Genomic DNA, 27387 nt, shown 5'->3' with positions numbered 1-27387 from the left:
GGTTTATAGAATTTTCTAAGACAACAATCGATTAATGATTGAAATTGAGTGAAAAGTGAGTTTACCACAAGATACGTTAACTCTGGACTTAAAACATTGACTTTTCTATTTCACACAGACGTTCATGGAGGGCATGTGAACCAGCAGAAGTTATTCGTCTAATACCAACTGGCACACCTGGAGATTATAAAATACACAGAGAAAAAGAACATGGTATTGTCAAATATTACTTATGGTCTTTGATTTAGAATGTCAGATTCAAAAAAAAAAAAAAAAAAAAAAACTATACCAGGGCTTTGACTTCAAACATTTTGACAGCCAGTCAATTTTTGACGTATCTAGGATTCGTAAGATATTGTGTCCAAAGAATATGACATTTTTACTCATAAAAACTAAAAGTCAAAATTAAAATGTATTTATTGTAAAAGAAATTGATCCCAAAAAATAATAATTTTATGTTTATCACCCATTAATACATTCTACAGTAGATATCACTTGTGTGATAAATTTCATAATCTACTGTGATATATCCTTTTTTTTTTATTAAAAGTAACTTCTTTTTTTATTAAAAATTAACCAATTTTATTTAATCGACCTTGATGGAAACACTGGGTCAATATAAAGGACTTTGCAATGGTTGAATTGCTGTCAAAAATTTGATGTATCACTACGCTGTAATGTTATTAGGTTCAGTAAAAGTGAAATCTATAGCAAAGAATTATATTTATTTATTTGTGCATGATTGGGTGATAAATAAAATCTCCTTCTTGTCTTTTTTGATATCAAAAAATATCAACACAAGTTGATAAAGTAAAAAAAATGAGGCTCTGCTAACAAAAGCTAACGTAAAAAATTAACTGTAATTGATGTGTTTTAAAGTTAAATTCTCTAAAAATTATCAACCCTGATCAATGTTATTAACAATCATAAATGATACTGGATAATCAAACAATCAATAACTTGATGAGATAAATAATACTGGATAATCAAACAATCAACAACATGATGAGATAAATGAGTGCAGTGAAATGTGATGTTTATTATATGGCATTTAGCCCAGTAGTGATCCTTCGACAAAATAAAAACACACCAACAAAGACAAAAACCTCCCACATCAGGTTTTTTTAGGAAGAATTGTCTGAGATAGGGGCCCTTGAGAGGAAAAAAAATGTGCTGGGGCAAGACCTTCTTCTCCCCGCCTCCCCCCCCCCCCCCTTTACAACACTAGTCATATCTAGATGATTCACTAGGAGATTGTGATAAAGCGAAAACTTTTATACATACTTATATAAGCTTCAAAGAAACAATAAAAAATTCATGCATAATTGCCCATTTCAATTTTGAAATCTGATATTCATGGACCCCATAGACTCTTATATATTGACCCTGAGGCTGCTCACCGACTGCACCCCTAGCGAGGCCTGGGCTCTTATTCACGAAAACTTAAACTAAGTTACAACCGAAATTTTTAAGAAATACTGCAACTTCATTTGATATATGCAAATTGATTTTACTGGTCAGCCAATCGAATTGCAGTATTTCTTAAAATTTCGATTGTATCTTAGTTTAAGTTTTCGTGAATAAGGGCCCAGGCCTGAGAACTAGAATATGTTATTTGTAAGGCCTTATTTCTGTGTTTTCCAGGTTTTGTGAAGGTTGTATATACTGATTATACTAATGCTGTTACGTACACGTGTTTTTCCGTCCAAGCAGACGGAACTTGTCAACCTGATAGACTTCACGTTCGTATTGTCAGTAGAAGAATGTCTTTATCAATGGAAAAAATACAGAAACTGCAGCAATCTGTGACAGCTGCTTGCGCCAAGTTTAACAATATGATTTTCACAGCTCCAGGTATGTCAGTTAAAAAAGGGAGCTGTTTTGAACAATCTGAAATGACAAAGATGGGTTTGTTTTTCGTTGCTTATGATTCCTGTGGTGGCACTGAACAACTCCAAACCTGTTTTAGGTGGAACAGATTTCAGCTAAACTATCCCAGCTGTGGTCTGGAAATTAGATAACTCTTGTCAAAGATAATCAACCACTACAAATGTCTGGCAATTAATAGCTTTGTCAGAGGTACCTCACTGTCAGAGTGTCTTTGTAATACCTGCTGTACGGTACACTGCTGTATGATTTTCACGTGGTACACGTTTGAGCTAATCTAGCCTAGTTGGGGGGCATGGCATTTTTTGGCGTGGAATACGACACCCATCACCAGATACGCGGCAGACTTACATTCTGATGATACCAGATATGCATGCATTGATTGGTACACTTTTCAGCTAGGTTGATCCCTATGGGCTCTTGGTCTACCTTGTCAGTGATGCAGGACGGAGGACCTGACAAGGACGGCTGTCTAGTCGTTTGGATGGGACGGAAAACCAAAGTCCCATGTATACATTGGAGTGCACATAAAAGAAATCTTGGCAGTTGGAAATCGATATAAGAGTAGGCCATAGTGCAGCTGCCCGGGCAAAATTCCCCTCATAGCACACTTTATGGTGTATGTCCGCCTTCATTATCCTGGTAGGAGCAGAACAGTAGAACGTTAAACCCCATTTCATTTCATTTCATTTCCATTATATTTTGATACTTTAATGTTAAACTCTTAACTAACATTCTGTATTTTTAGGTCAATGTAAAATACCAAAAACCATAATAGCTGGTGTACAGAAAGGGGAAATAACTGATGGTAGGTTTAAATATTGTCTTTTAAAAATTATGTGATGCAAATTTAATTTTGAATTATTGGGACTTAATGGAAATACTTTTAGACACCAAATATCAAAATTTTTCGGTTTATGACTACTTTCGTGAAGGAATGAAAAACTGAATTTTCCAAAAATGTATTCTGTCCAGATGGTGTAGAAATATTCCCTAGTTGATTATTAAGGGTTAAACATGCATTATACAAGAGCTAAATCTGCCTATTGCAGGTCTTTCTTTAGGCCTGAAATGTTATCTTAATTATTAATTAGACATTAATTAACTTATCCCGACCATAATCAATTCTCGATGTCATCGCTAGCCTACAATATTTACTGGATTAGAATCCCATCTGCTGCTCAACGCTCATTGATGATTAAATAAAAAAAGGATAATCGAGACTATGTTTTTTTATCGTACCAACTTTAGTAATGATGATCAATACTAGGCCCAAAATTCAATTGCTAAATTCTCGATTCAGAGTTGATCAATTTGACTGAAATTTACAGCAAATTTCCTTTACATTATCTGTTTTTTAACTATTATCTAATCTCCCATAATGTATATTTGATGATAACTGTTTTGGTTTTGTATTTATAACAAGTTTGTTTGTGATTTACAGATTTTTCAATACCATTAGTTGGTTGTGATGATCATATAGTACCAGTGCAGAAGAATCTGGACACTTCTCGGGTAAATTTAGACTCCAGTTAACTCTTTAGTACTGTAAATATTGACTTCCGTGATTCCCTGAAAACATTAGACCAAGTACTGTTTTTACATTCAGCTCATTTTCAAAGCTACCGAAACTTCGGCTTACTACACTTTCTCACAGAACTAGTATCACTGTAATCTGGGTATCATTTAATCTTGTGTATCTAGCACTAATTTCTTTCACATTTGTTTAATATCAAATCTTTGTTTAAAAATTCGTAAAAATCATTTAAAATCAACCAAATTCATCTAATTTGTACTTGTGTCCAGTTTAAAGTTGACTGATTACTTTTGATAGTGAATGATCGAGAAATTAAACACTTGTAAAGTGGACACTCATCAAAACTGAATGGCCAGCTTTAAACTGGACACAAGTACAAATTAGAGGATTTTAAATGATTTTTAGGAATTTCTAAACAAAGATTTGATATTGAATGAATGTTAAAGAAATTAGTTCTAAATATACAAGATTAAATGATACCCGGATAACAGTGTATACAACCCTTTAAGTATTTCACCGCTGATCACATGGTTTAAAAAGGTAAAGGTAGCTGTCTTAGATGGTCTCAGGTCTAAAGGTCCCTGAATGGTCATAGGTCTCTCATGAAGGTTAATTTGAGTTTAACGCTACAAGATGTGTTCTACAGACTCTCCAATTCTCCCAGTTGTCCACTCCAATAAACAGCCAAGTGTGTAACAGGGGCTACTTGACATGCTTCGTGTAATTGGTGTAATGATTTTTTGCACATTCTCTGAAATGGAAACAAAATCATGTGGTTTCAATGCAGTTTTAAATGCTCTTGGCATGTAATTGCCAAATCTGTTCTGTTACAAATATATGTAATCATAGTGTATACCCATGGGCATAATTGGATTTTCTTCTCTTAGATTGAAGTCATTGTGTTGCTCTGAAGTGTTTGACAAGAATTTCCATTTTTAGATTCAGTGCATCGTTACTCCACAATCGTATTGTGCAATCAGTGTGAAATGTATATCACGGTTCAGATATGCTACAAATCGACTCTAGCATGTTCCACAAAGTCATAGATTGCTCACCTGCGTATCAGTGACATAGGATCTTGTTGCTTATGCAAAATCTGAAAATTAGTCTTTTGTCTCTGTGTTCAAGTTAAGAGGGTTAATCCATTGGCAGTATGGTCTGCCGTGTGACCTAGATTGTGTCAGGTTAGGTGGATGTGTTAAACCCTATTTCTCTCTCTGTTTCAGTTATTAGGCAGTTGGAATCATCTGTACAGACCATCACAGTTTATGAGACAGACAACAGCTAAATCTAAGATCAGTCATTTACTGCCAGTTAAAGGAGGATTGTTACGACTATGGAGAGGATACAAGTAATAATTTAATTTTAATTATTGGACTTAATGCTTCTCATATGTCTTTCCAGACAACTTATCTCGTGACCTGCTCTTTTCCGATTCTTCTCAAAACTGGCACAGATAGGTTACTTAGTCAAAAAGCAGAATGCTATCAGAATTTAATCGCATATGATTGACTTATGTTCCCATTTCCATTTTGATTGTAATTTTTTGAATTTTTCAGGAGTTAAAATAATAATATTATAAATGTGTTCCTATATTGCCGTTGTTTCCGTCCGTCTGACCGTCCGTTCGTCGATCCGTGGTCCACACTTTCTTGTAAACACTCTACAGACTACATTTATCATCGGATTGTTTTGAAATTGATATATGTTGTTTACATTACTGAGATGAAGAAGCCTATTTAATTTCAAGAATTTCCATTAATTTCTGCTGGAGTTATGACCCTTGTTTTACTTTATTGCATCTTGTTTAACACTCTAACGACCAAAGTTATCATGTAGGTAATTTATATGCATCCTTTATATTAGTGCAACGAAGAAGCCTATTGAATTTCAGCAATTTCCGTTAATTATGTCTAGAGTTATGACCCTTGTTTCACATTGTTGAACCTTGTGAACCCACGAACGACAAAAGTCATCATCCGTTCTGTACATGTATGCAATTTATATGCATTATTTAAATTAGTAAAATGAAAAAGGCTGTCGAATTTCAGCAACTTTTGTATATTACTTCCAGAGTTAAGGCCCTTGTTTTAGTTTGTGAAACCTCTAAGAACGAAAATTATAATCTGATGTGTATGAAATTGTCTTGTATCTTGTAAATCCCCCGGTTACCTACAAAAGATTAGATATGCGACAAACCTTGTTGACCGCTCGGACGATTTAGCTGCGATGGGTTTATGTTTTGTTGCCTGGCAACCTATCTTTATTTCTACCGACAGTGATACAACAGACCTATGTCGTCCAACAGAAGCTGGAACTAAGATAGAAGCAGCCGGACCTGGAGATTATTATTATGCCGCAGATCATTTCCCAGGTACTGTAACTGTACATACTTACTCTAAAAATCTAATTTCTTGTAGAGCGAGAGAGGGGGGGTAACACAAACTAGGTCTTTTCGGGTCTTAACATATGATTCAATTTTATTTCAATAATTCGCATGCATGTAGGGGTCTTTAGCAGTGGGAAGAAACCGGAGGACCCAGAGAAAAACGCATGAGGTTGGACAAACGACCCTACTCCTGTTCAAGTACAACCTGGGAATCAAAACCATGTCATATGTTAGTCCCGAAATGACCTAGTTTGTGTCAAGTGGATGAGTGGACTCTCTCTCTCTCTCTCTCTTCTCTTCTGAGAGTGAGTATTTCCTGAATTTGTTCCACACTTGCGAAAGACATCTTATATTAATATTTATATTTTAAAATTTGTATCTTTCAGTAATCTTTAAGATTATCTACACGGATTATGTAAACGCTGTGACATTGTCGTGTTTGGGTGTGAATCAAGATGGAAAGTGTATCAAGGGGAGACTATTGGTGGAGATTATATCTAAACACGCTGATATAGATGATGAAACCCTAGAATCATTACTTCCTTATATAACTCAAGCTTGTGGGGATATTAAAGACATGGGTAAAAAATCTACAGGTATGTTTAAAATGTAATCTCCTTTTGCAACATTTGATTGGTCGACAAACTTTTCAGCAACCAATCAGATGCCATGTAACAAATCAAAACAGGATTAATAAAGATGGGGACAATCACAAACCCCATACCACTGTGTGCCAAAATGATAAAAGTGCAAAATCCCAAATAAAGCAATTAAGCTATTTGGATGGCCAATACAATACCTTGACAAACTAGTATAGTAAGATGACCTAAACCAATGATTCTCAACCAGTATCCCGCTGCACACAGGTGTGCCGCCAGATTTTTCTACGCCAGTAATGAGATAAGGACCCATCCAACAATAATACCAACAACAACTCCAGATTAGGCAAACTTTATATATGACACGACATACCAGCATACAATCTCAAAGTGGCATATACTTGTATGATTCCATACAAGTATATTTATGGCACTAAGTGTGTCGCGAAATTTTGAACGGCACACTAAAAAAATGCGAAAAACCACATGATCCCAATTGAGTATTCGCTGGTGTCTACTGATAAGTTCATAGCTGAGCTTTTCTTTATTTAGTTTGAGATTTGACTGGTGTCTACTGATAAGTTCGAAGCAGTGTGTTTTTCTTTATTTAGTTCGAGTCATTATTACATTTAATACTCCACTTTATCTAAATTTCCATTTTATTGAAAAATCTCTTGTTTCTAAAACGGATATCTTGCTCCGTTCACAGACCAGTAAATCTCTTTTTCTTCAAAAATGCAAAACGGAATCCATGAAACGTACTTTTCATTATTCTGCATGTCTTTTATGGAACAATCTGCCTTTTGATATAAAGATGTGTAAAAATGTTGAAAATTTTAAGATTAAACTGAAAACTCATTTATTTTGCACACTGAAGGAACCATAATATTCAACTGATGACATACTTATTATTTTTAACTTGCAACTGCATTCTATTTTATTTTGTGTGTAATTATAGTGTTCTTCCTATATTCTACTTGTATAATGTATATGTTTTGTAGTTTGGGAGTGACTTATCAAACTTCCCACTTTAAAATGCTATTGCATTTCTAATGATTTTAAATTTATCCTGATATTACATGTATATATGTCTTTGTAGTTTAGGAGGGACCTATGGAAGATTAGTTGTTTTTTTTGCAAACTAAATACGTTGCCTCATTAAATAAAGTTTTTATTATTATTATTATTATTATTCTGTGTTTCTATGACTAGTCTCTGTCTATGGTTGTATGCCGTCTTTGACTTGCCATGTTTTTATTTTGCAAAATTCAAATATTTTTCATATATTGGCGTGCCGCTATTTTTTTCGTGAATTTGATCATCTTCAATATATCATAATTGTCTAATTCTGTGTCATTCAGGGCTTTGCAGTATTCCACCATCTTTGATTGACTCAGCCAAATCTGGTGATGTAAAAGAAGGTAAATTAAAAATATTAATATATTTACATCCTGTATTATATCCTCCAGCCCCCCTAATCCCACCCTCACCCCCTTTTTTAAAAAAAATCACTTATTGGTTATACTAAATATTATTGATTATTGAATATTTATATTATGAAATCGCCCGCCACCCCCCAAAAAAATCTCATTTATATATATATATATATATCAAAATTCAAATTAAGTTTTCGCAAAACCGTAATGTGATAATATAATGTTTTACAATATATTTCCACGTATTGATTTAAATAAATTAATATATTGCAGTATATGAAAACTGTATAATATTTTATATTTTATCTAAGAAGTCATTCAAAAAGTAACAGATAACCTTAGAGACCTTCTCAACACAAATTAAACCTCGCAGAAACCTTTAAATTAAGCCTTTTTCAAAAACCAACTCCGGTGATGGATCTTTCGCAGTCGGTGCTCCGAAGTTATGGAATTTAAATTCAAATGAAACCAAAAGCGCAAATTCTATTAAAGGTTTTAAAAAGTATCTCAAAACTGAACTTTTTAATCAAATATACAACAGATTGAATATGGTTGTACCTGTGTTTGTGTCAGACTTTTTACCATAAATAAAATAATGTTCTCTGTTTTTGTTTATGTCTTTTTTATAGATTGATGTATTGTTGTAATTTTATATTAGTTGCACTTATGTAAAGCGTCCCAGAGCAGCTCATTGAGTTGACTTGTAGGCGCTATATAAATTAATTATTATTAGTATTATTTATGTTTTTGTTTCAGATTATACAGTAGTACAGTGTAAATCTCATTTGATACCGGTCCAAGATAATTTTGATATTAACAGAGTAAGTTCAAATTCTGTTTTTATTTGGGGGGTTGGATTGCCGAATGGTTAGCGCGTGCACGCTGTATCATAAGATCTGTCATTGAATCAACTGACGTGGTTTTGATTCCCGGGTTGTACGTGACAAGGAGTAGGTTCGTCTGTCCAAGCTTGTGGGTTTTCTCCTGGTCCTCCAGTTTCCTCCCATTGCTTAAGACCCCTACGCGCAAGCGAATTATTGAAATAAAACTGAACCATATGTTAGTCCCGAAATGTGTGGAGTGGAGGTTAAACTCTCTCTCTCTCACACACACACACAGCTGAATGTCATTCGAAAGTTAAATTAAAGCAATATGATCAGATGTGCTATGCTAGGTTGTAACGACATACAGGATTATATTATGAAATCATTCAATAGGTAAAACAAAAAACATATAAATAACTAGGGTGGATAAAAAACAGAAAACTATGTAATTCAATTGTTGCATACCTGGTAATAATAGACAAAAATCAATATATATGGTTTTAGTGTAAATGTTAAAGCAATGTCAAGCTGATTTAGTCACGTAGCGTGGGTTATCAGCAATTATTGCACACCTAATAACCTTTGTAGTGATATCGGACATCCTTGTTGTGTTTCCCTTGTGATCGTTAATAATTACAGGTTAGTTCGTTTCTACAACTTTAATTGTTAAACTGGCTGGCTTCGAAAGTCCCTCGTTCTCAATAAACCATAGATCAGTGATTCTCAACCAGTGTTCTGTGGCACACAGGTGTGTCACAAGATCTTCATAAGTGTGCCACAAAATTTTGAACGGCACACTAAGAAAATACGAAAAATCACGCTATCCCAGTTGAGTATTCACTGGTGTTTACTGGTATGTTCGTAGCTGTGTTTTTATACGCCCACATTGAAATGTGGTCGTATATTGTTGTTGCCCCCATCCGTCCGTCAGTCCAGCGTCCAGCTTGTGGACGCTCTAAAGGCTAAAGTTAATATCCGATTGACTTGAAATTTATACACAGTGTTTAGGGTCATGAGACAAAGAAGCCTATTGATTTTCAGCGATTTCCGATAATTACTGCCAGAGTTATGGCCCTTGATCACTTCAAAAAATCTTGTGGACGCTCTAAAGGTCATAGTTAATATCCGATTGACTTTAAATTTATACACAGTGTTTAAGGTCATGAGACGAAGAAGCCTATTGATTTTCAGCGATTTCCGATAATTACTGCCAGAGTTATGGCCCTTGATCACTTTGAAAAATCTTGTGGATGCTCTAGAGGCTACAGTGAATATCCGATTGACTTTAAATTTATACACAATGTTTTAGGTCATGAGACGAAGAAGCCTATTGATTTTCAGTGATTTCCGATAACTACTGCCAGAGTTATAGCCCTTGATCACTTTGAAAAATTTGTGAACGCTCTAGAGGCTAAAGTTGATAAAGTTGATATCCGATTGACTTTAAATTTATATGCAGTGTTTGAGGCCATGAGATAAAGAATCGTATTGATTTTCAACGATTTCAGATAATTGCTACCAGAGTTATGGCCCTTGATCAATTTGAAAAATCTTTTGACGCTCTAGAGGCTAAAGTTATCATCCGATTGACTTCAGATTGATACACAGAGTTTAAGGTCTTGAGACGAACAAGTATATTGAATTTCAATGAATCTTTATGACTTGAACAGCTAAATCCATGATGTTAAAAGTTTTGTATACTAAACGTTAGCATAGGGCAGAACTTTATAAAAACCAAACAAATTCTAATGGTTTTCTGATAATTACTTAATGAGTTGTTACTCTTAATCAGATTTTAATGTATTATAAATGTTTCATTACCGAAAAAAGTAAAAATATGCGACAACTCTTTTTGACTGCCCCGACGATATAGCTGCTGTGGGTGTATGTGTCGTTGCCTGGCAACCTATCTTTCTGTATTTAGTTTGAGCAATTCTATGTGTCTATGACTAGTCTGTGTCTATGTTTTTATTTTGCAAAATTCAGATATTTTTCATATATACTCACTAAGAAATAGGTAAAGGTTAAAACGTACGTTTGCCGCATTAAAAACTCGCAAAACGGTCAATACCTACGTATCTCGATAAAAAAATAAAATTCGGATTATAACTCCTCATTATGGCTTAAAATCTCTAGATAAGGTGTGTTAATTAACAAGGGTGAAAAATGGACTGAAAGGCGAGATAATTATCGCTAGGTGTGAACAACTCTGGGACGTGCGTTTTCTGTACTGAGTATGTTAATTAGCCGACGGGTTAAAAAAGAATGACACGGTGTGTATTGTTTAATTGGTGTGTTTTCTCGATAGTTGTTATAACTGCACCAAAAGGGTATAATCAAGGACCAACCGACTTTATCTGACGCGTGAGTGTTAAATGGAAACTTGGGAAGGAAAATTGTTTTTACCGTGCGATTTTTCATTCGCCGGTGTGTTTTTCGCAAATAGGACTTTGTATAAGGACAGGTCTTTATATGTGGAAGTTGTTGAACATAAGACGCGGTACGTGTTTTATAGTCACGCCACTTATAAAGTTGCATAATAAAATATAAATATAAAAATCGACGACGTCAGTTAATCAATCTGCTCTGGCCAAGCTCAAAATTCCGCTCTAAATTTCCTTCGCGAATTTGAGTAAACTGCCGACCTCCAAGATTATTTTAAACCGCCATCCACCGCAAATTTTAAAAAGTCTGACTTTCACGCATGTACAGTCAGCACATCCATAGCTGGTTTGAAATAGGTTTATGTATTTATCGTGCGATTCCACGGCAGTGATATCGTAGTCGAATATCAGCTAATACGGCACGCAAAAAAAGATTGTTAATTTAACACGGTTAGACACGCAGATTTTACTGGCTTATATTGAAAATATAACAAATATCAAACATTGGCAGGCATTTATATAATAAAATAAACAGAATTATGGTTGTACCGATACATTAATACTTCATCAATATGTTCGACATTTTAATACTTGCATCGATCGACTATTTCAAACTCATTAAAATTACGAAAATTTCAAAATTTACACACATAGATGCTGGTCTTACCGTGGGCGAAAGTTTTGTCCATTGAAATAGCCATTTCCATTCTGACAAATAAGTTACACAATGCATTTTAAATTGATAAATCACATATGAAGTAATATATCTTCGGGTTTAAATCACAAATGAATTAAATGCCTTCATCTCCTGTTTTTAAGCGCACATCGTCAGAAGTCACTGTCAACCTTGCTGAACACATGCATATTAACACGTTATCAGTTGATAATACCTTGATGACCTTTTCATTTCGCCACCAAAAAGTCTGAGTCAATGCATATACTGTCAGTCAAGTTTCCAAATTACGTGAATTCACACGTGCTATCAATAGGAATCGATAATTGACTAAAATAGAAGCCCCTTTAACAACAAATTGCTACCATGCCGTAGTCTTGTAGACAATACTTATATTCTGTATTGTCAGTAAGTCAGGCCCGTAACTAAGGGGCAGGTGGGGCAAAGCCCCCCCCCCCCCCCCCGCAAAAATTTGCCCCCTCCCCTTTGAAAAAAATGTCGTCCATAAAAACAATAGATATACATTGTCCGTCAATTTTTCAGCACCCCTTGAGAACTTCCCCCCCCCCCCCCCCGGTTGCTCTGAGCTAGTTACGTCCTTGTAGTAAGAAATCATTGGAACGCGACCAATCTGGATTTTCACACAGAATATGTGCCGTTGTCATGGCTAAATTATGAACGGGCGACGATGAATAGCACACCCCATCTCCTGCAATTTACATCATGTATTACCAGTATGTTACAACGGATTCTATTAATTTTATTTACGATAAAACTCGGGTTTTAAAAATTGTGGATATGAGGGATAATTCAATTTTTGAATCGTTACAGACTTGAAGGTTGGCGCGTGCAGCATGTGAAAAGAATACTTAATCATCATATTCGCAGTTGACATACTCTGTCAATAAAATCATTCCTTAACCGGTGGTGATAATTTTTGTAATTTTTCGCACAAAAATCATCCCTTATATCACACCATGCCCCTTTAACTAATACACGCTTTTTTGTTAGGCAATTTCCTTTGCACTCTTTTGATGTGGACTCTTTGATGTAATTGTCGCATCAGTTACTATTAATCTAAGTTCTGTCCTGACAAGATTCCATTCATAAGATCTGGTTGTTAGGTGTTCTATTGAAAGCTTCTTCGATATGTTAACTGGAAAAATGAAATTTAATGATTTGTTTTTGTGATAATTATTGGAAAGAAACTGAACCGGGTTATTCTTTGGGATATTTATCGTCTATTGTATAAATACGGCAAGCAGTTTGTGTGTTGCATTTACAAGTTAAAGTATAAAAAAATATATATTTAAAGGGACGAAGGGGCTATTTAAGACATGATATTTTAAAACCTTATACCAGTAAATGAATCGATATGACATGTTGATCTGTTTTGCAATGTGGGGAATGGGGAATCTGTTGGATCAGCTAGCAATTTTCCAATAGACGTTCTCTGAAAATGAAATTAATATTGATTTTCAAAAATATGTTGGTTTCTCTTTTATAACTTTAAAACTCCATGTTAATATATTATGGTAAAATCATATGTTGGCTAATCTTATAATCGGCTCATAATCTCGGGTAATAAACATATCAGTGTTAAACTTTATAAACAGACCAATACACAATCAGATGAGTCAACATTTGGTAGAGTTTATAACACTGACGTGTTAATTAACCAATTAAGATTATGAGCCGATAAGATTAGTCTCTCAGCTATTAATTAGCTTTCATGATCAATAATGGTATTATTGAAAATATCAACAATGTGAATAAATTTATGACGATTATTGTCTTATTTTGATTTGGTTATTTGTGATTATTTGTAATAAAGAAAATAACTCTTATTGCAGTAGTCTGTACTGACATGCCATGATACACTTGGAATCATTTAATCATTTGACTTGTTTGAATTATTATTATTTCAGAAAATTTATTATTGTGCGCATTATGTGGGTCCTGACTATTTCTAAGGACATTTCATTATCCGGCGAACTGTTAAACCGGATGGCAAAATAAACACTATTATGCAATACATCTTTTAATAATTCCTCTGTCTCTTTCGGCTACGATGTGTTCCTCGACAGTTCGATGATTATATTCTTCACTTCCATCACAACGCGTACACCAACACTGATATCGAACCGACATCGTAAAGAAAATTAGTTTAATTATAGAAGAATGTGTCTCAAATAACTTAATGTAGCGCCCGCTTCCACAATGAAGTAATTTGACGAAATTACATGGGATTTATATAATATATGAAATTTCATGTCCTCCCACCAATACTCAACTATGTACTTTAATCTGACCGCTATGGAAACCATCTATATGTGACGATTGTTAAATAAGTTTTGCTAGGTCTAATTAATTATTAATGAAACACTGTTCAAACCCTCTCGGTATAGGAAACCATCTATGTGATGATTGTTAAATACGCTGGCTATATAACAATTATTATTGAACAGCTAACATTTTTTTGTTTATAATATAAATATAATTGCAAAATGGTTATCTATTAAAAGTTGCAACGAAACAAGTACGGGTTACGTACGTTGTACTAATTTCAACACGCAAAACAATAAACTGGCTATGAGCTACGGGTTGCGCAAAACAATAAACCGGCAATGAGTTACCGTTTACGTGGTACTAATTTCAACCCGCAAAAACAATAAATTGTCAGAACAAAAGAATATATATAGACATACGGTAAATTTAGCTTATCGCTATATACCCGGATATATTCAAATTGGGGCCTGACTGCTGGATAATTATAAATGACGACATTTTTTTCACCTTTTTACCACAGATTAGGGTCCATATTTATATTTTATTATACAACTTTATATGTGGCGTGACTATAAAACACGTACTGCGTCTTATGTTCATCAACAAATACAAAAGACGCTTAGAAGAAACAGCCCCGTACAACTTCCACATATAATGACCTGTCCTTATACCAAGTCCTATTTGCGAAAAACACACCGGCGAATGAAAAATCGCACGGTAAAAACAATTTTCCTTCCCAAGTTTCGATTTAACACTCACGCGTCAGATAAAGTCGGTTGGTCCTTGATTATACCCTTTTGGTGTAGTTATAACAACTATCGAGAAAACACACCAATTAAACAATACACACCGTGTCATTCGTTTTTAACCCGTCGGTTAATTGACATACTCAGTACAGAAAACGCACCGTCCCAGAGTTGTTCACACCTAGCGATAATTAACTCGCCTTTCAGTCCATTTTTCACCCTTGTTAATTAACACACCTTATCTAGAGATTTTAAGCCATAATGAGGAGTTATAATCCGAATTTTATTTTTTTATCGAGATACGTAGGTATTGACCGTTTTGCGAGTTTTTAATGCAGCAAACGTACGTTTTAACCTTTACCTATTTCTCAGTGACTGTAGTTTGTCATGTGTTACCAGGGGGCCGTTTGCAAAACAAGGTTGACAACCAACTGGCTTAGATGATAGTATGTTCCTGAAGCAACGACCGCGAGTTTCACAACATCTATCAGATGTACGTAGTTAAGGCGAGATCAAGCCTTCTGTTGAAGATGAAATTTTCGCTGCTCGGAATATCTGGGTGAGCTCTGATGAATTTTGCTCGACACTCTCTTTTATAACCCCCTAATTTCTGTACGTGACCTTGGCATTACTTTCCTTCCCAAATATGGAATAAGCAACCCCATTCTCCCAAGACCGGGGGGAGAACATTACCTTATTTGGTCTACCCAACACGTATCATAAACAAGATAGAATTTGATGGTTGTTTTGACAATGGTAAGGATTTTCCAAAATATCACTGTTTTTATATATATATATATATATATATATAGTACGTGGGATTTGACTCTATAAAAATAGTTCAAGATACAACATGGTCGCAAGGACCATATTAGTATACCTGTGGACTGTTAGCACTTCCTGGATCCCAAACGCCAGTGCAGTAGTTTAAGTGATGGTGGACTGTATATTTACTCGATATTTCAACTGAAGAAAACGTTCTGTTACTATTCAGTTTATTGAATTGAGTCAAAAAGTCAAGTCCAAAAACAAGGACTTTAGTAAATTAAAAAGCTTGAGATTCTATAGCTAATTGAAGAATTGGACTTAATTCAGATCATTGATTAAAAACACTCATTAGAATTATGAAACTTCATGAATTATGGCTCTTGATCACCTCATAATTAGTATACAGACCTTAAATAGTTCACTACTTTTCATGTGACCTAGGTGGTTTGGGGTGGTAGAGGGTACAGTGGTTTTGAGCAGTTAGGGTCAGTCCAAGTGCTTAAGAGAAGTAGGCCTAATTCCTTTTGGTCAATCTATATTTTTTTTTTTTTTTTTTTATGCTTTCGATGGCCTAAACTACATGAAGACCTGATCGGTTGTACGGAAAGGTCGTATCAGGGGTCATACAAGCGATATTTGACCCTATGATGTCAGACATTGATTAATCAATCAGCATTGATGTTTCCAGTGGTTTACCCACAGATCCATGCACCTCACACCAAATGGTCGCCATAACAGACTAATCCCTCACATCATCCAAAACGTGAGTTATACAACAACTCTTCCAGATCCTAGTGTAGTAAAGACAAGTAAAACGAAATTTTGAACTATAAAAAACGAAACGAAATAGGATCTGTGTTTTAATCAGATTGATTATTGGTAAGATTTGATCAAGTTGCTATCTTATGTAAGCATCAGAGCAATACAAACAGTTGGCATCAACACTGAACAACTAATAAAAAATATGCAACAAAACCAATCAAATTTGATTGCTCTTACGCTCCACTCATTTGGTTGCCTGGCCCCATGTGATGTACAGTCGACTTTTGTGTTGTTCAGTTTGGAGTCCTGCTCAAACTTGTCATCTCCAAATGAATTCATATCCTGTAGTTTCATAGCAGATGTCTTTGTTCTCATCAACTGATCTTCAGGAATTATTTTTGGAGATGGGGTATGGGTAAATGGAGACCACGCCACTGCCTGTGCTTTCTTTTTGTCATGAAGCCAAAGACTGATGGTTGTTGCCAAGGCAATAAGAGAACTTTTACAGATCAGACAAACTAAATAAATGCTAAAATAACTGAGCGTGTCCGAATTGGATGGCAACGTTTGGTTTATGTAGGTCATATAAATGGCGTATGATAACAACAGGGATATCGATACGCCAGTTCTTTCTCCCCCGTCTGCTGGTAAAATAAATACGAAACTATTCAACAGTGACAGGCAGATAACGGGAAGTAGACTGTTTACTATGTGTGTTAGAGCACGCCTTTTCATAGTAAACGTTATTATAGCAATTGAAAAATACGTTCCTAGAGTTTCTGTCTCCACCCTCATTTCACTATGAACACTCAAATCAACTAGATCCCATTCGGAACTGTTTTGAAAAATGGCCAAGTTTATACCGGTATTTGAATCTGTCCTCAGAATAATTTTCGAGGAATTTCCCCCATTAGGAATTAAGTATATCTTACATATCTGGGTATCGAATGGAAATTTCAAAACTTGAACGGAACATGTAGTAACGTATATATTATTAACAGTTAGTCTGACATGGTGATTATATGGTCTATTGTGAACAAAAGCTTTGCTTTGGGCTGTATCTAATTGGTTGTCGGTATTAGCAGAATTGCCGATCATTATATCTGGTGTCCATATGTAATTTGCCGGTAAAATCAAAGAGGTTATCGTGGAATTCACTGTTTCCCATGTCAACAAGTTATCTTGCCATAGGATAGTACAAACAATAGCAGTCTTTAAAAGTTGTTTTTGTTCATCCAGTTCTGCTATTAACAAAGGGGATATATATAAAGTTACATAAGTGTCTGCTCCATTTTGACTTGGTCGTACCAGAGGATCGTACCCAGCGAGAAGACGTTTAATAAACAGTGACTCGTTAAAAGAATATATAGGAATGACGAGTAACATAGATATAATGATGGTGGTACAGAGAACAGTTGATGATGTTCCTAGAAAGATAGCCATGACCTTAACTATCTTACTTTCCGATCGCAGTTATATTCCTTGAATAATGTCAGTTATATTCCTTGGGAAAACTAAGTTATATTCCATGGATAATTTCAGTTATATCCTGTGGAGAATATCAGTTATATTCCTTGGATAATGTCAGTTATATCCCATGGATAATCTCAGTTATATTCCTCGGATAATGTCAGTTATATTCCATGGATAATGTCAGTTATATCCTGTGGATAATCTCAGTTATATCCGGTGAATAATCTCAGTTATATCCCACTTGTTAAATCCAAAATAACAAAATATAAGTCAGTATGTAAAAAGTGGAAACGATATAAGTTACTCAACTGTTCAATTCAGTATATAATGTTCTAGGTGTCATCATTGTATTCTTAATGATAGCAGTTAACTAAGTTTTCACATTAGATTTCACAACTGACAGAAAATCACATTGATATACACTGGAATAGTTTTCCACACAGTTTTCAAATTATGACTAGTAAGATGCAGCAGATCTGTTAAAAGATTGATTTAAAGTTAAAGATAATATTTTGGAAATAATACTTTGTCAAACACAAAAACAATGTAATTTGTTTTAAAACTGAATTAGTTTAAACAGCACAAATTTGAATTCTTGCAGCTTGGAAACTCAATGAAACATTATCGATAAATAGTCACATCTGGAGATAGCACAAACAATCTACCTGAGGTTGCAACAGCATAACTTATGAAATGTACTTTGTTCTAACAATAACGTCTATTCTGTACACAGTAAAGTAATTTTTAGGATGCAATTAAATTGTAGCTGATGGATTTCCATTATCTCTAAACTATAGAATGTATTCACAATTATAATATCGTAATTATATAGATCAAAAACCCCATTAGCTAAAAGCTTGGAGAGTTTATATTGAATTGATGAGTATATTTACAATTTGATTTATTTATATCTTCTCTGTTTGACATCTAAAAGCGTATGGACAGTATTATGATCAATCTGTTTCAGAGAGAGAGAGAGAGAGAGAGAGAAATGGGGTTTAAAGTCCACTCGATACAAACTAAGTCATTTTGGGACTAACACAAAGTTGGACACGTACAACCAGGGATTCGAAACCATGCCAGTTGACTCAATGATAGACCTTTTGATACACGACGCTCGCGCTAACCATTCGGACATTAACCCCAATACCTTTCGAAGAAAGCAGGGAACTATTAAAATGTGGAAATAATTGATTTATGTCTGTTTATTTTGGGATTGAGCCTCCATGTTGGCTTGCTGAAATTAGTATGTCTTGTCTTTCTCATTGCGGTAAAGAGATCTATTGATGATCAACATTTTACAATGTTCACCTCAAGAGTTAGGCCCTTTGCTATGAAATCTTGTTTGCGCTTTTTCGACTACCATCATTACCAAGACTTTAAACATACTTCATGCAAGAACTAAATCTGCCTATTACAGGTCTTTCTTTAGGCCTGAAATGTTATATAAACTATTAATTAGACATTTATTAAGAAAACAAGACATTGGATTCTCAAGATTTTAACTAGATTAATTAGAACAGTTCACCATCTAAAAATTTAATTTCAAAATAGGAAATCGAGGCTAAGTCTCAAATATACCAGTGCCCTGGTTACCACTATGCGCACATAGTGAATTATTAAAATAAAATTGAACCATATGTTAGTCCCAATACGACCTAGTTTTTGTGTCGAGTGTATGTTAAACCCTATTTCTCTCTCTCTAACATCTAAATTGGTAAGAAGTTACTTTAAGAATGTCGTTCGAAAGTTACATTATAGCAATGGGATCAGATATTATGAAATCATTCAATAGGTAAAACAAAAACTAGGGTGGATAAAAAACAGAAAACTATGGAATTCAATTGTTGCATACCTGGTAATAATAGACAAAAATCAATATATATGGTTTTAGTATAAATATTAAAGCAATGTCAAGCTGATTTAGTCACGTAGCGTGGGTTATCAGCAATTATTACACACCTAACATGTGTAGTATTATCGGAATTCCTTGTTGTGTTTCCTTTGTGATCGTAAATAAAACTACAGGTTAGTTCGTTTCTACAACTTTAGTTGTTAAACTGGCTGGCTTCAAAGGCCCCTCGTTCTCAATAAAGCATAGATGTTGGCATGTTCCTGACGCAAGACCGCGAGTTTTACAACATCTTACAGATTACGTAGTTAAGGCCATCAATGATCAAAAACACTCATTAGAATTATGAAACTGCCCAATTAACTGCTGCCTTGATCACCTCAGAATTAGTATACAGACCTTAAATAGTTCACTGCTTTTCATGTAACCTAGGTGGTTTGGGGTGGTAGAGGATACAATATGGAAGACCAAACAGCTCCTTATTCAGTGTTCTTAGTTCTTAATTCAAAGTGCTTTGTTCTTATTTCTTCATTTGTTTTCAGATTTCCAAAATGTATTTTTGTTTAATTTAATTGTATTTTAATATAAAGATAAAATTTATTTTAGAAAATCAAAAAATTAGCCTACATTTCATCATAGATATACAACGAAAAACAAATCTCAAACAACAGATTTCCAAATACAAATCTTGCAAAACATTTCTCTAAAAACTTTTCTCTACATACATTTCTCCAAAAACATTTCTAGAAATTCATTGAACCGGAACATTATGACGACATGTGCAGAAATCAACCTGGTATACAATAAGTCACCATACAATAATGGGGAATCGTGGAAGCATATATACAATAAAAAAATCGCTTGACGACCGCAACTTTAGTGAAACCATGTGCGTAGTATGGCTAATCGATAAATACATATTCCTTTGCTCATACGAAAGAGTGTTTTATCTCTTCTAAATCATGTAATCATGAATGTGCCAGAGAATAGTAATATATTAAAAGAGGGATGAAAAAATAAAATACTTACTGGTCATGTGTAGCACCATGGGCCTTTCTGTCTGACGTGGAGAGCGGGCGTTGAAACCGGTCGCCACATCCTACGAACGACCCATGCATCTTTTCTTACTACATATTTCTGTAGCCTTGTGATCGTCTAGAATTAGTCTCTAGCTGTCTTTACTTCTCCTTCACGTTGTGTATTTATATATCAGCTGGATACATTGGATACAAGCATAATAGAATAAAATACTAGCTAAAACCACTTCTCCATCCTAGCCAGCCTCGCGGCTGTCTAGGAACTCAGATGGAACCTCTCTGGAATCTAATGGAAGTCTAACTTAAAAGTTTACTATGATTTCTTTTATAAGACTCATGCATATCACGCACAGAAAGCCTGTTCATGGCCCTGAACCTGTGCAATTAACGATATGATTGGTTACTTTAAGCCAAATGATGCAATTAGAATAATTCCACTCACATGTAATCTCGTGGTATCTTATTGACACAAACAATTAGCTATGTTTTGGCTCTATAACTCTTTTTATGTGTCAACTGTCAATTACAGACTAAGTTGATTTAGTACAATTCTACATATATGTGAATCTGCCAATTTGCCAAAGATATTAATTAATGAAATATACAGCTATCTTATTTCTCTATTCCTTGCCTATAAATTTATAAACAATGTCGCAACGACTATATTGCTACACATGCATTACATGATAACCCATATTTTAACTGTTAAATCCCCCCCCCCCCCAACACACACAAACTAACTTAATAGTATTTAGTGTCATCCATCTGTTATACCTTTGACTTGCGAGTATATTGTTCAAGATTGTTTAATTTTGAGGCTAACAATTGGCATTCACTCTCCTTCTGTTGGAATTTAGACTCTAGTGAGTCAAATCGCTCATGAAATTCATCAATATTAAGGCCCATATTTCTTTGTGTTAGTTCTATTTCGGTCATTCTCCAACGTATGTAGAAACCTGGTCCTGAATATACGATACTAGTTTCTTCTCGATACCCGCCACTTCTACAGAAATTGTGTCTTCGATTACTTTATGAAATTTATCAGCATCAAAGAGTGAATTTTCAACTATACCTGGAAATGGATTTTTCTCCTGTGCTGTGTGCTCTTGCATTCTAGCTGTTTTAGGGTTGGTTTGAGCAGGCGAATCTTGACTTGATTAACTGGAAGTACTGTGGCGACAGTTTTTCCCATAGTCATTTGTTCTAGTTGATATTCTAGGTTTTGTTTGGCCAGTAAGTTGAGAGTTTTTAATCAGTTTTTGTCCATCCGCCATGTTTGTGAACTATGCTCAGTACTCACTACTCAGTATACACAGATAAACACGATTTTATAAATATTATAGCCAAGTATCTGGATATTTTTTATGAAAAATATTACTATACCACTAAGTAGAGTCTAAGGAACATGTTAGCCCATTAATTTCGTAATATTATAGCTGGTAGCAAGGATAATCCAAGTTTTACTCACAGTGGAATTCAACACGACTTTCCACGTCCGCCATGTTTGTTTGGTAAAATACTTACTGGTCGTGCATAACATGATAACTGGTATTTTAACTTTTAAATCCCCCCCCACACACACACACTAACTTAATAGTATTTAGCATCCAACTGTTATACCTTTTTTCAAGCAATGTAAATTTAAATGTGCCAGAAAATCATTTATATTTCTGAAAAGGTAAATGACATTTCTTTTCAGTGGTGTTCAGTGTGATATCTGGAATGTCGTAGTATGCCCCATATTTTGACATTTAAGACCCCACCCCTCCCCCCATCACTTAATAGAGTTTAATACCGTACAGCTTTTTAAGTTATTTTCTTCCACATTTATATTTACATACCCCGAAAAAAGATCAAAGTTTCACGGTAGTAAACTTTATTAAGTCAAGAGAGGGGGAGGGGTATTTAAAGTAAAAAAAAGGATCTCAATAAGAAATTTTTGATATCTGTTCATATACTGCTGGAAAGTATGTTTATTGCTTGCTACAAAATGTATTTTATTTTCCGGCACTAACCTGTATTAAATGATGAGGGGGATTTAACATCAAAATACGGGCCATAACACGAAATACCATTAAAAAGGTCTAAATACATTTTCAAAATTGTAAAATATTATCTGACATATTGTTTTGTACGTACCTTGTTAAAGCTGGTATAACTTGAATCGTCTGAACTCTATGTCAAAATACGCGTCTTAATAGGAAATACCAGTTATCGTGTAATGCTTCACCTGAAAGTATTTGTCAATCGCTCTTTGAATATGCGAGTATTAGTATTTTACTGGCACATTCATGATTACATTATTCAGAAGAGATAAAATCCTCTTTCGATTTTTCAAAGTAACGTCTATGGTAGCCTATCCTTATCATTCAGAATTTAACAAAATGTTTTCATAAACCAAAATAAAATGAAATGAAAATGAAAAACAAAGTCAAAATCAAAATTAAATTAAAAACAAAAGTTCAACCAAAAGCAAAAGTTAAATCAAAACTAAAAATTAAGGCCACTATACATGTCACTATTAAAAAATAATCTAATTACTAAAAATAAACTACTTTCAATTTATTTTATATAGTGCTAGATCAGATTAACAAAAGCATATATAATAGAAACATATATAACACGATCATGATTTGACTAAAATCACGGTCATCGAGCAATTTTTCTTATTGTATATATGCTTGCTCGATCTGACAAATGTCTGATTTGTAACACAAATATTGATTTTAAGATACAAATTTTACTGTACAAATGTCGAAATATGACAACAAATAAAGAAATAAGAATTGAGGACTATGAACTAAGAATTAAGTGCTAGATCAGATTAACCAATATATATAATAGAAACATCTATAACACGCTCATGATTTGACTAAAATCACGGTCATCAAGCAATTTTTCTTAGTGCATATATGCTTGCTCGATCTGACAAATGTCTGATTTGTAAAACAAATATTGATTTTAAGATACAAATTTTAGTGTACAAATGTCGAAAGACGACAACAAATAAAGAAATAAGAATTGAGGACTATGAACTAAGAATTAAGAAAACTGAATAAAGGGCTGTTTGGCCTTCCATAGTACAGTGGTTTTGAGCAGTTTGGGTCAGTCCAAATGCTTAAGAGATGTAGGCCTACTTACTATTGGTAAGATTTGATCAACTTGCCATCTTATTTAAGCATCAGAGCAATACAAACAGTCGGCATCAACAATGAACAACTAATAAAAAATATGCAACACAACCAATCAAATTTGATGGCTCTTACGCTCCACTCATTTGGTTGCCTGGCCCCATGTGATGTACGGTCAACATTTGTGTTGTTGAGTTTGGAGTCCTGCTCAAATGAATTCATATCCTGTAGTTTCATAGCAGATGTCTTTGTCCTCATCGACTGATCTTCAGGAATTATTTTTCGAGATGGGGTACGGGTAAATGGAGACCACGCCACTGCCTTTGCTTTCTATTTGTCATGAAGCCAAAGACTGATGGTTGTTGCCAAGGCAATAAGAGAACTTTTACAGATCAGGCAAACTAAATAAATGCTAAAATAACTGAGCGTGTCCGAATTGGATGGCAACGTTTGGTTTATGTAGGTCATGTAAATGGCGTAAGACAACAATAGGGATATTGATACGCCAGTTCTTTCTCCCCCGTCTGCTGGTAAAATAAATACGAAACTATTCAACAGTGACAGACAGATAACAGGAAGTAGACTATTTACTACGTGTGTTAGGGCACGCCTTTTCATAGTAAACGTTATTATGGCAATTGAAAAATACGTTCCTAGAGTTTCTGTCTCCACTCTCATTTCACTATAAACACTGAAATCAAGTAGATCCCATTCGGAACTGTTTTGAAAAATGACCATGTTTATACCGGTATTTGAATCTGGCCTTAGAATAATTTTGGAGGAATTTCCCCCATTAGGAATTAAGTATATCTTACATATCTGGGTATCGAATGGAAATTTCAAAACTTGAACGGAACATGTAGTAACGTATATATTGTTAACAGTTAGTCTGACATAGTGATTATATGGACTATTGTGAACAAAAGCTTTGCTTTGGGCTGTATCTAATTTGTTGTCGGTATTAGCAGAATTGCTGATCATTATATCTGGTGTCCATATGTAATTTGCCGGTAAAATCAAAGAGGTTATCGTGGAATTCACTGTCTCCCATGTCAACAAGTTATCTTGCCATATCATAGTACAACCAATAGCAGTCTTTAAAAGTTGTTTTTGTTCATCCAGTTCTGCTATTAACAAAGGTAATATATGCATAGTTACATATATGTCTGCTCCATTTTGACTTGGTCGTACCAGAGGATCGTACCCAGCGAGCAGACTTTTAATAAACAGTGACTCGTTAAAAGAATATATAGGAATGATAATTAACAGAGATATAATAATGGTGGTACAAAGAACAGTTGATGATGTTCCTAGAAAGATAGCCATGACCTCAACTATCTTACTTTCCGATCGCAGTTATATTCCTTGGATAATGCCAGTTACATCCTGTGGATAATGTCAGTTATATCCTGTGGAAAATGTCAGTTATATTCCTTGGGTAATGTCAGTTATATCCCATGGATGGTGTCAGTTATATTCCTTGGAGACTATCAGTTATATCCTGTGAAGAATATCAGTTATATTCCATGGATAATGTCAGTTATATTCCATGGATAATCTCAGTTATATTCCTCGGATAATCTCAGTTATATTCCATGGATAATTTCAGTTATATCCTGTGGATAATCTCAGTTATATTCCATGAATAATTTCAGTTATATCCTGTGGATAATCTCAGTTATATCCTGTGAATAATCTCAGTTATATCCCACTTGTTAAATCCAAAATAACAAAATATAAGTCAGCATGTAAAAAGTGGAAACAATATAAGTTACTCAACTGTTCAATTCAGTATATAATGTTCTAGGTGTCAGAAAATATTCACAGTTTGTATTCTTAATGATAGCAGTTAACTAAGTTTTCACATTAGATTTCACAACTGACAGAAAATCACATTGATATACACTGGAATAGTTTTCCACACAGTTTTCAAATTATGACTAGTAAGATGCAGCAGATCTGTTAAAAGATCGATTTAAAGTTAAAGATAATATTTTGAAAATAATACTTTGTCAAACACAAAAACGATGTAATTTGTTTTAAAACTGAATTAGTTTAAACAGCACGACTTTGAATTCTTGCAGTTTTGAAACTCAATAATACATTTGTGAACAGTAGTGGAGACAGCATAAACAACCCACCTGAGGTTACAGCAGCATAACTAAATGACAGCTTCATGTCACTATTAAAGTATAAAAAATCTACCTGTAATACTATTCCATGGTGTACCAAATACATTATGATGAACATTAAAACATTCCTATATTGATATCCTGAGCAAACAGAACTTATGAAATGTACTTTGTTCTAACAATAACGTCTATTCTGTACACAGTAAAGTAATTATAAGGATGCATTAGCTAAAAGCTTGGGAAGTTTATATTGAAGTGATGAGTATATTTACTATTTGATTTAATTATATCTTCTCTGTTTGACATCTAAAAAGTAAAGATAAGCGTATGGACAATATGTTGCACAGTATTTTGATCAATCTGTTCCACAGAGAGAGAGAGAGAGAGAGAGAGAGAGAAAAAAATTTGGTTTAATGTCCACTCGACAAAAACAAGGTCATTTCAGAACTAACATATGGTTCACTTTTATTTCAATAATTCGCTTGCGCATAGGGGTCTTTATGATACAGCACGTGGTGCTAACCATTTAGCCATCCAACTCCCCGTTTCACAAAGGTATTGCGAAAGCCGTCTTATTAAAACCTCTGTATCAGATGACAATTAAACGGTCTGCAATGCACGAAGAAAGCCGTCTTATTAAAACCTCTGTATCAGATGACAATTAAACGGTCTGCAATGCAAGAAGAAAGTACATAATATCTGATCAATATCTGTCCAGGCACAATTTCCCTTTGATCGATAATTCTTCAGTTAAATCGAAGTTTGTCTCGCCGAACTGGCTAGACAATATGACATCAAACTTTCAGCTGCCTGGATTAGCGGGTTTGGTTCTTGACGGGGCATCTTGTCACATTGTTTGGCCAACATGGGCGTTGGAGTGCCTCTTCTCTCCGAAAAAACCCATAACGACAACCTAACCTTGGGCATAGCTGCGTCTTGAGGGCCACCCATCTAAAGACGGCGGTAGTGTAGAGGATAATGCAACGCTTAATCAGTAACGTCTACCATTACACTAACGAATGTGTATATAGAATAGAAAAGAACAAAATAGAATTTAATTGCATCAGAACGCCCTTTTAGGGCAGCCATATACAATATGTAAAGATGAGAAATTTATACACGGGCATCAATTTACAGACAGACAATATAAACCATACATACAATAAAAAAAACATAATGAGCGCAAAAATAGATACGAGTAATATAATATTATGTAGACATATAAATCACAAATTCTGCAACACTCGGGGCTATGATGCTTGATGGATTGAAGAGGTTATTAAAAGAAAAGGTTTGATCAGTAATGTTTACGGTTGGATATATATATATTGTTTTCACAAATCTTTATACTCTTCACATTTCATAAGAAAATACTGTTCTGATTCAGTTTTATTTGTACCGCAGGAGAACAAACTGTCAAGTCGAAGCGGTCGGAAATAGCTGACGGTTACCGATTGGGGTCAAGGAC

Source organism: Patella vulgata, chromosome 1 (genome assembly GCF_932274485.2).
Source record: "Patella vulgata chromosome 1, xgPatVulg1.2, whole genome shotgun sequence".
In the NCBI taxonomy this organism is placed as follows: domain Eukaryota; kingdom Metazoa; phylum Mollusca; class Gastropoda; family Patellidae; genus Patella; species Patella vulgata.
Note: the sequence above shows the minus strand (reverse complement) of the source record.